Genomic DNA, 10119 nt, shown 5'->3' with positions numbered 1-10119 from the left:
GAGAAAGTTCCACACCCGTGAGCAAAAACAGATATGTAATAATAGCTGTTATTTGTACACCTCGTGAGGGTATTTCCTATGGGTCACACTCGCACAGTCTCACCTACCACATTATTGGTGCCAATAGGTCCCACAACATCGTCATCATCTTTCAATGGGTCCCACAACAAAATGGCATCCGTACTCACTTTGTCTTAATAGTGGTCCACTTCTCTTCATTTTAAAGGGTGTTACCAATCCCACTTCACTTCCATATGGACCATAAACATTATAAGGAATGATATCTCCACTTACTTTTTACAGCATTTCCAGCCCTATCTAAAGAGACTGCTTTTTCTACCCTTTTGTACTGGGTTTGCATTGAATTTAAGTTCTTTTCAGGAAAATATATACAAACAAAAAAGGCGGTGGAAATATCATTTCCTATGCATTTTATAGCTAATCAAAACTCTCTAATTAATAAAGTGCGGAATAATATCAAAACAAGGGAGTTCGAATATCATTTCCCTACGTAAGTACGTATTAAAATATTAGGAGTGTTTAGGCAATTTTGCAAAAGCAATTTTGCAGAAGTGTACCTCATGAATAAAATGAATAAGACAAATTCAGCTTTGAGGGGGGCTATTCACCCATGTGATGATTGTCCTTTCAGATCTCAACCTTACTCTCTTCCGGAAAATACAAAATAATACGAGTCAATATCCATGCCACTTTTACAGAGAGAGAGAAGAGAGAGAGAGAGAGAGAGAGAGAGAGCACCAAAGGTGGTGCAAAATTTTGGGTGATTTTAAAATGACGTTTATGCTCGGTTGATATCATGTTTAGGAGATTTTATATTGTGTGTGGGCCTAAAGTCCAGTATTTTTAAAAAAATATAATGCGGGCCCACTTCATAGGATAATCCAAACCAACCATCGGTTGGGCCACATTGTAAATAGGCTGCACCCAAAAATCATCTCCATAAGATGAATAAGCCTCCGATCTATAGAGGGATTGGACATTATGTAAACCTTAATACATCGTAGGGTAATGATCATCCTGTGGAGATGGTTTACGAGGTAAAACCTATTTACGTCGTGGCTGAACAAATGAGCTGTTTGGATCATCCTACGAAGTACGCCTCAATGTACATTTTGAAAAATGCTGAATTTGACATTATCACTATATATAATTTGAAACCATTATTGTTACTTGGATGTTCCCACGCGGATCGGCTTTAACCCGAACCCGACGGGTTCAACCCGAATTTGGGTTGAGTCGAGTTAAGCTTTTTCGCAAATCGGGTTGGGTTGGGAAAAATCAACCTGAATTGGAAATCGGGTCTGGTCGGGTTGGGTTGTCGGGCAACCCGATCTGACCTGAAACCCGAATTTGGGTTCCATCTAAAGAAGTTCTGTATATGTGTTTTTCTTTTTCAGCATTGAAAAAGTTTCCATAGTCCACAATGGACGGTTTGGATAATCCTATGGTGCAGGTCATACCGTACTTTAATAAAGTGAGGAGTGTGATCATCAAAATATAGTAGTGTGGATAACATTTCCCTTTGTTAATTGTTAGTCCATGTTTGGTTTGGATTTTGAGAACCGATTGTGAGTTAAAAAATGATTATTGGTGACTCACAATTGATTCTCAAAATCCAAAACAACCCGGCTTGAGTTGAGGTGGTCAACTATTGGTACGTACCATATCAAATCGGGTCAACCCGACCCGACCCAACCTGAATTGGAAATCGGGTTGGGTCGGGTTGAGGAAATTGCAAATCGGGTTGGGTCGGGTTGGGTTGGAAAATATGGGTTCCTCGGGTTGGGTCGGGTTGAGACCCAAGTTGCACCCCTAACGATGATGAAAAAACTACTTTTCCTTATTCACTATGGGCGGTTCAAATTACGGAAAGTTTGATATTATGAATGCAGGATACCTGTAAAAATATTGACAAATTTTGGGCACCTTAAGAGGAACAACAATTATGGAAACCTCTATAGATTGCAGAGCTAGGATCAGCCTATGGAAATTATTTTCAAGGCACAACCTATTTATGTTGTGTTCCATCACATTGACGGTTTAGATCAACCTATGATGTGGTATGTACAATTCTTTGTCGGCCTGTGCGATGTTTTTTGCTAGTACGTAATAATAGCTGTTATTTGTACACCTCGTGAGGCACCTACTCTCAGAGTCTCACCTACTAAAATTCAGCATCTTAGCCAATGCTTCCCACAACATCGTCATCATCTTTCAATGGGTCCCACTACAAAATGGCATCCGTACTCACTTTCTCTTCATTTTAAATGGTGTTACCAATCCCACTTCACTTCCATATGTACCATATATATTATGAGGAATGATATCTCCACTTATATTTTACAGCATTTCCAGCCCTATCTAAAGAGGCTGCATTTCTACCCTTTTGTTCTGGGTTTGCATTAAATTTAAGTTATTTTCAGGAAAATATATACAAACAAAACAGGCGGTGGAAATATCATTTCGTATGCATTTTATAGCTAATCAAAACTGTCTAATTTCTCAATTAATAAAGTGCGGAATAATATCAAAACAAGGGAGTTTGAATATCATTTCCCTACGTATTAAAATATTAGGAGTGTTTAGGCAATTTTGCGAAGGCAATTTTGCAAGAGTGTACCTCATGAATTAAATGAATAAGACAAATTCAGCTTTGAGGTGGGCTATTCACCCATGTGATGATTGTCCTTTCAGATCTCAACCTTACTCTCTTCCGGAAAATACAAAATAATACAAGTCTTCATTTACAAGTTATATTAACCAACCATCATTCCACATCGATTTGGGATTCCATTTTGCTAAAAAAGAGAGAGAGAGAGAGAGAGAGAGAGAGAGAGAGCACCAAAGGTGGTGCAAAATTTTGGGTGATTTTAAAATGACGTTTATGATTGGTTGATATCATGTTTAGGAGATTTTATATTGTGTGTGGGCCTAAAGTCCAGTATTTAAAAAAAATATAGTGCGGGCCCACTTCATAGGTTAATCCAAACCAGCCATTGTTTGGGCCACGTTGTAAATAGGCTGCACCCAAAAATTATCTCCATAAGATGAACATAAGCCTCCGATCTATAGAGGGATTGCACATTATGTAAACCTCAATACATCAGAGGGTTATGATCATCCTGTGGAGATTGTTTAAGAGGTACAACCTATTCACGTCGTGCTGAACAACTGAGCGGTTTGGATCATCCCACGAAGTAGTCCCCAATGTACATTTTGAAAGATGCTGAATTTTACACCCACACACTGTATAATGTCTCCATGTTTACCTACTCACACATAGTTTACATGATTCCACAAAAATATGAGAATTGCTTAGTGCAATATTAACCATGGTTACTTTCAGTTTTTCCGTCAGGTTAAACTGACGGATGTTGACGGAGGGGGTCTAACTTATATAGATTGAAACCTCAAGGGGTATACTTGTCACGTTTTGAAAGTCAGGATTAGAGTTGAATGTGTCAGAAACTAGAGGGGGGTGTAAATATAATTTTCCCAACATAATTTTTATAAGGGATTTGCTAGGGACCATCGCACATGGTATTTCACAGATGGGCTTTTGCATGTGAAAGCAGCCGCCTCAGATGAAAAAAATGAATAAGACATAATCAATGCCTTTGTGGTTGCTCTCCATGCAACAGCCCATCCGTGAAATGCCTTGTGGGATGGTCCCTAGCAAATTTCTTTATATAAAAGGTCAGAAAAAAGTACAGGTGGAAACCATTTTTCAATGTTCGCCATTTGTTTGGTTCCCACGGTAGATTGGCCGTGCCCAAAAAATATTCTCAGTTGGATGGTAGCAACACTATTTTTATTTTTTTTAAGTACAAAAATCTCCTAAATTTCAAGATTGAAATTGTTTAATGCTAGAGATTTTTTTGGTCTACAAACTTTACAAAAGCCAATTGCTTCTCAATATCACTTGTTATTGTCGGCGATTTTTATTAGTTGTTATTGTTGGAGATTTTCAAAATAAAAATATCGAAAATGATATTGTGACCGAGAATAAGACCGATGAGAGCCCAACAATGAGATTGCATGTGCTATGTAGGCAAAAAATAATCTACTTTTTGTTGATTTTCCTAAACTAGGGTCTGGATTACATCACTTGTGATATTATGGGGAGCATGGTTTAAATTTTGACCGAAATCCAAAATTTGGGGTGCCGAGAACAAAACCGAAATCCAAAATTTAGTGGCATTTGCTATTGTCCATAGCAAAAGGTGTTTGGCAGGAACATCTGTTGCTTGAGAGAGCAGCCACATAGGGTCACTTTCCAATAGATTTTGTCTATATTCATGAGGTGGCTGCTCTCTCATGCAACAGATGTTCCGCGAAATGCCTTTTGGTATGGATCCTAGCAAATCCAAAGTTAAATCAGTGGATAGTGGTTAATAAGTATTCCTCCACCTTTTTCCACTTGCTTTTATAGTTCCCGTCATTTTGCAAGTAGTGGGACCCACCATTTTGAGCCTATGAGTAGGCCCACCATCTTCACCCAAATTCATGGGTAGGATGGCCGGATGGGTCTCACCATTTTCCTTCACCCTCTTTGCCCCTCAACCTCTCCCCTCCACTACAAAGTACCCCCTTCTCTCTCTCTCTGTCTCCCTCTACATGAGCTGCTGGATCTATTCAATTTGTATTCAAAACTCAATTCCAAATCCAAATAGAAAATGGGAGGTATCCAAACGGGCCCTGAAGGTTTTTATTTGAGGAGCTTTTTGTCTTATCAAATATAAGGATATTTTCCTCATTTTATAATTAAAAAAGGGATTTGTTAGGTACCATCTCAGAAATCATTTCACGGACTGGCTGTTGCATGTGAGAGCAGCCACATAGGCTCAGATTTTGTCTTATCCAATTAATTCATCTAAGGCAGCTGCTCTATCATGCAACAGCACGTCTGCGGCGATGGTGCCTAGCAAATCCCATTAATTTTTTTTAGCATGGCTAGTGTGGTTACAAATTGATGGCAAGGTTTTTTTTTTTGAAAAGGGCAACAGATTATATATATATATATATATATATGTAAAAACAGAACCGAGGTGGTCCTGAAGGAACAAAGATAATACAAAGATAGCAGTACAATAATTCAAGGAGGTAGATAGTCAAAGCACTCAAACGCGGCCCGAAAGACTCCTTTCTTGGCAAGGGAGTCTGCTTCCGCATTGGCTGATCTCCTGACATGGCGAAAAACTATTGAGGAGCCCTTAGCCCTGTCCTCTATTTCCTCTAAGAGAGGCAAAAATCGCCAAGGGGGAGAAGCGTTACCCGAAAGCCAGCGAATAACATTTAAGGAATCCCCTTCGACGATAATTTTGTCGCACTCTAGACGAGGCATCGAGAGAAGCCCGCTATGAACGGCTCGGACCTCTGCCTCGTTTGAGTCTGCCACTCCGATAGGTCCCGAGTAGACCCAGAGGACTTCCCCTTTGTGGTTTCTACATAACCCCCCTACTCCTGCCATTCCTGGATTGCCGATAGACGATCCGTCAAAGTTAAGTTTCAGGGATCCCGGAGGAGGAGGAATCCAGGAGGGGAGGATTTTCACTTTGGTAGCCGATTCCAAGCATATGATTGACCATCCTTCCCAGAGGTCGAAAGCTGAAACAAAACGAAACAGAGGAAGGCTTCGAGCCCAGGATATGACCGCAGCTATCAACTGAATATAAATCCAATAGGGAGATCTAGCCTTCCCTTCAAAGATACGAGCATTCCTCTCTTTCCACAAGAACCACCATGAGGCCAGGAGACACATCTTCCACAGCGTTCTGCCTTTCCTTTTCCAAGGAGTCCAGGCCCAACTCTGAATGAATTTAGCCATAGAGTTGGAGGGGACCCAACTGATTCCAAAACGAGAAAAAATAAGACCCCAAATATGGCGAGCAACCTTACAGTGTATGAAAAGGTGGTCAATGGATTCCCCAGCGGATAAACATAGAGGACAGTGATCTACCAACCACATTCCTCGTTTCCTCAAAAAATCCATAGTTTGAATGCGGCCCCAGCTAACCGACCACCCAAAGAAAGCAACTCTCGGAGGGCAAGATTGTCTCCAAAACGAGGAGGACACATGCTCCACTGAAGAAGGGATCAGATGGTTGTAAAATTCACTCAAATGTGATGACTCCATTTGTAGACTAGAAGACTGTTTTTGCAAATAAGGCAAAGTAGGAGACTTCTTTATCAAAATAAACCATAAAGTAACTCCAACCAAAGTTGCATCAAAATAGAGGCTTTCAAGAAAGCCATGACTGAGACAGCATTCGGGCATTAGAAAGAGATGTCTCTGGCGTTCACATATTTTCAATGGTCATGGCGTACAAGTTTTGGCAACGGAGAAAAGAGCCATAGTATAAGTCATTCTCAGAGATGAGTCCTCTAAGCAAATGGTCCAGATCGATCAATGTGGGGCCCATGTATAATGACTACTATCTTTCTCTTTCTGGTTGATCAGATGAGCAAAGAATCTTTCCAAACGAACCTCTTGCCTGGCCATATGTTTTGATCGATTTGAACCGTTGATCGGATGGGCCATCACAAGATGACACACCCATGTAGCGATCCCATTGATAGATGGATGTGCAAATAATCAATGGCTTGGAATCATCTTAAAAGTAGAACTTTTTCATCACTAGTGGTAGATGCAATGGGATAAACTTGTGATTTCCGGTGGGCCCATGTTGTTCAAAATTGTGAAAATCAGGCTCAAAATGACTTTCCACGAAATTGCCTAGAAAATCCCATATTAGGAATATTCCAAAATAATCTCAATATATCACCTCCCATATTTCAACTTGAAAAATTCGAGTTCGTATGGTATTGCTTGTTCATTACTCGTGTTCTTACTAGAAAATAAGAGAAAATGAAAAAGGGAGGGCATTGTTATTTTGTGGATTATTGAGCTTGCACCATGCATTGTTGGATCAAATATTGGTAATTTATTTGATTGTATTGACATATGATGTGACGTGCCTTGAGTTATAGTCGCTGTCGTTTAAGGGTGTGTTTGGCTAATTTTTTTTTACAAACGTTTCTCCTATTTTTCTTGATTTTTAAAATTATAAATAAGGAAAAACATGTTCGTTCATAAATTGATTTTGTTGTTTTTCCATCTCTGGAAGCACCAAAAAAAGAAACAAAAAGTCATTTTCATAATGGAACATAATTCACGAGGTGGAATAGTTATTTCAATTATTACAAAATTATTAGCTAGTGGAATTTATTTGAAAGAAGGGAAATAAAATCTCTCCCCTTCGGTTAATTCCTCAGACCCCGTGCTAATAGGGGTGGACATGGTTTGGTTCGGTTCGGTTTTGGGCTAAACCCAAAACCGAACCATATATTATCGGTTCCCTGAAATTGGAGCCAGAGCCGAACCATATATGTGTGGAACCGAACCAAACTAGAACAGTTATTTCAATTATTACAAAATAATTGAATTTATTACAAAATTATTAGCTAGTGGAATTTATTTGAAAGAAGGGAAATAAAATCTCTCCCCTTCGGTTAATTCCTCAGACCCCGTGCTAATAGGGGTGGACATGGTTTGGTTCGGTTCGGTTTTGGGCTAAACCCAAAACCGAACCATATATTATCGGTTCCCTGAAATTGGAGCCAGAGCCGAACCATATATGTGTGGAACCGAACCAAACTAGAACCATATATAATCGGTTCGGTTCGGTTCGGTTCTGGGTTTACCCAACCTTCACCAATTGCCATGTTTATATATGAATTACAAGCGCTAACAGAAACAGTAATAGGCACAAATTTGGGCAATGCAAAACTTATTTGAAGTATGAAGAAGTACAAGCAGGTGGGATAATCATGCACAAATTTCGGCAATGCATGAAGCCATGAACTATAAATTTGGGAAATAAACAAGCCCTAATATCCAAAGAAAACAAGCCCTAATATCCATAACAAAAATCACATTAAACCAATTCGGTTCTCGGTTCCGGGATCCCAAACCCAGAACCAAACCGAATTTGCACCGGTTCCCAGATTTCTGAACCGGAACCGAACCATATAGAAATGGAACCGAACCTAACCGAACCAAATGTGCCGGTTCGGTTCGGTTCCTCGGTTCGAACCGGAACCATGTCCACCCCTACTTGCTAATAGGAAGAGTGTGAGGGTGTGGAAATATCAATTACATGCTCACTTTTTATTTTCAGAAGCCCCAGACCCCTTGCTAATAGTCTAATAGCAAGGGGTGTGGAAATATCAATTACTTCTGAAAATTAAACCATGAGTAGATCCACTACGACCAACGTACATCTATATATTAATTTGCATTTTGTATCATCTAGACGTTAAATGTCAAGTATTTCGGTGGTTCAAATATTAAATAGGGAGAACAACTGTACAAAACGAAGAAAAAATAAAATGTACTGTCAACATATTTACTGATACCTATTTCTGTGTGATGTTTGGTTGCACAAATGGTTTGCATATAATAATTGGTTTGCATATAATAATTTGAGGATCATCGTTGTACCCTGTTTTTTTTATATTGACACTCCTTTTCTCATTATCTAATGCAATTCTCAGCAAGCTATCATCATCCAATAAGAGAAGTTCAAAACTAGCGGGCATGTGACAACTATCTTTGGAATATCTATTTCCACTATTACAAACATTATTAGCCTTCAATGTCCAAAGAAGAGGGCGAGCCTTGGCGCAATGGCAAGGTTGCTCCATTTTGACCTGGTAGTCATGGATTCGAGACACGAAAACAGCCTCTTTGCAAAGCAGGAGTAAGACTGTGTACATGTTGCCCTCCCCAGACCCCGCAATGATGGGAGCCTCGTGCACAGGGCCGCCCTTTTCTCTCTTCTAGAGAAGGGGTATATAAGGGATTGAGCTTCTAGCTTAGTTGGTTTGACACCATTAGGCATCATGTTCAATCCTCTCATACTTAAGAGGAAAAGAAGAAAAAGCAAAAAAGAGGGTATTTTTATTTTGTACATTGAGCTGCACCCTGAATCGTTGGATCAAATTAAAAAAAAAAAAAAACCAATATTATCTCATAAAAATTTGGGCCGAAATTTAGGTAATTTCGACCGAAATTTCAGGAGAATATTATATAATGAATAAAATCCATTTTTTGGTGAAATTCCTTAAATTTCGGATTTCAGTTGAAATTTAAAACCATGGATGTGATGTGGGCTGAGATATATTCGCTGCTTGGCTATTTTTTCATATACGTTTCTTGATGATTTATATGGTGCCCGGCTGTAAAGTCAAGTGTGGGCGGAACCACCTTTGATATTTGATCCAACAGCATACCACTTTTTAAGGATTTGCTGTTGGATCAAATATCAAGGGTGGTACTTTTATCGTACAACCTACACTTGACTTCATGGTTGGGCACCGTATAATTTCTCGCATTTCTCCTATTTTTCTTGATTTTAAAATTATAAATAAGGAAAAACATGGTAGTTCAAAAATTGATTTTGTTGATTTTTTATATCTGTAAGCACCAAAAAAGAAACAAAAAGAGTCGTTTTCACAATAGAACAAAAATCACGTGTAATCCAACCATGAAATAATGAGGCGGATCGTTTAGTAGCACTGGGGACTTAATCACAACGTATGATCCAACCATCTCATCAATTAAGTCTATGGAGATTTGCGGACTTTATTGATGAGATTCGTGATCATGTGGATGGCCAGCCTGTTCGTTTCGAGCACGTCCGCCATTCCGCTAATAGTGAGGCGGATCGTTAACAAGGGATGGGGTTAACCGAACATCGTTGGAGATTTTATATTTTCTTTCCCCTTGATTTGCTCTTTTCTTTTCCAGGTATTATGTCTTTTTTGTTGTACTCATTTCTTGATTGGCTTGGTCTAGGGGTTTCGATTTTCTTTTAATATATCTATCACCATTTCAAAAAAAAAAAAAAAAAAAAACCCTGATTACTCCTCTCTCTCTCTCTCTCTCACACACACACACACACATACCTAGGAAAAATAAATAAAAAAACCCTACACAAATAAAAACAAATGTACCATATTTTATAAATAATGGCCAAAATACAATCTTATACCAAAATACTACGTCCTCATTAGAAATAACCAAAACACCCCTAT

This window comes from Tasmannia lanceolata, unplaced genomic scaffold, assembly GCF_043159265.1.
Source record: "Tasmannia lanceolata isolate RefF3 unplaced genomic scaffold, GAP_Taslan_0.1 ptg000006l, whole genome shotgun sequence".
NCBI lineage: Eukaryota > Viridiplantae > Streptophyta > Magnoliopsida > Canellales > Winteraceae > Tasmannia > Tasmannia lanceolata.
The sequence above is the reverse complement of the archived record's forward strand: the minus strand, read 5'-3'. Positions refer to the sequence as shown.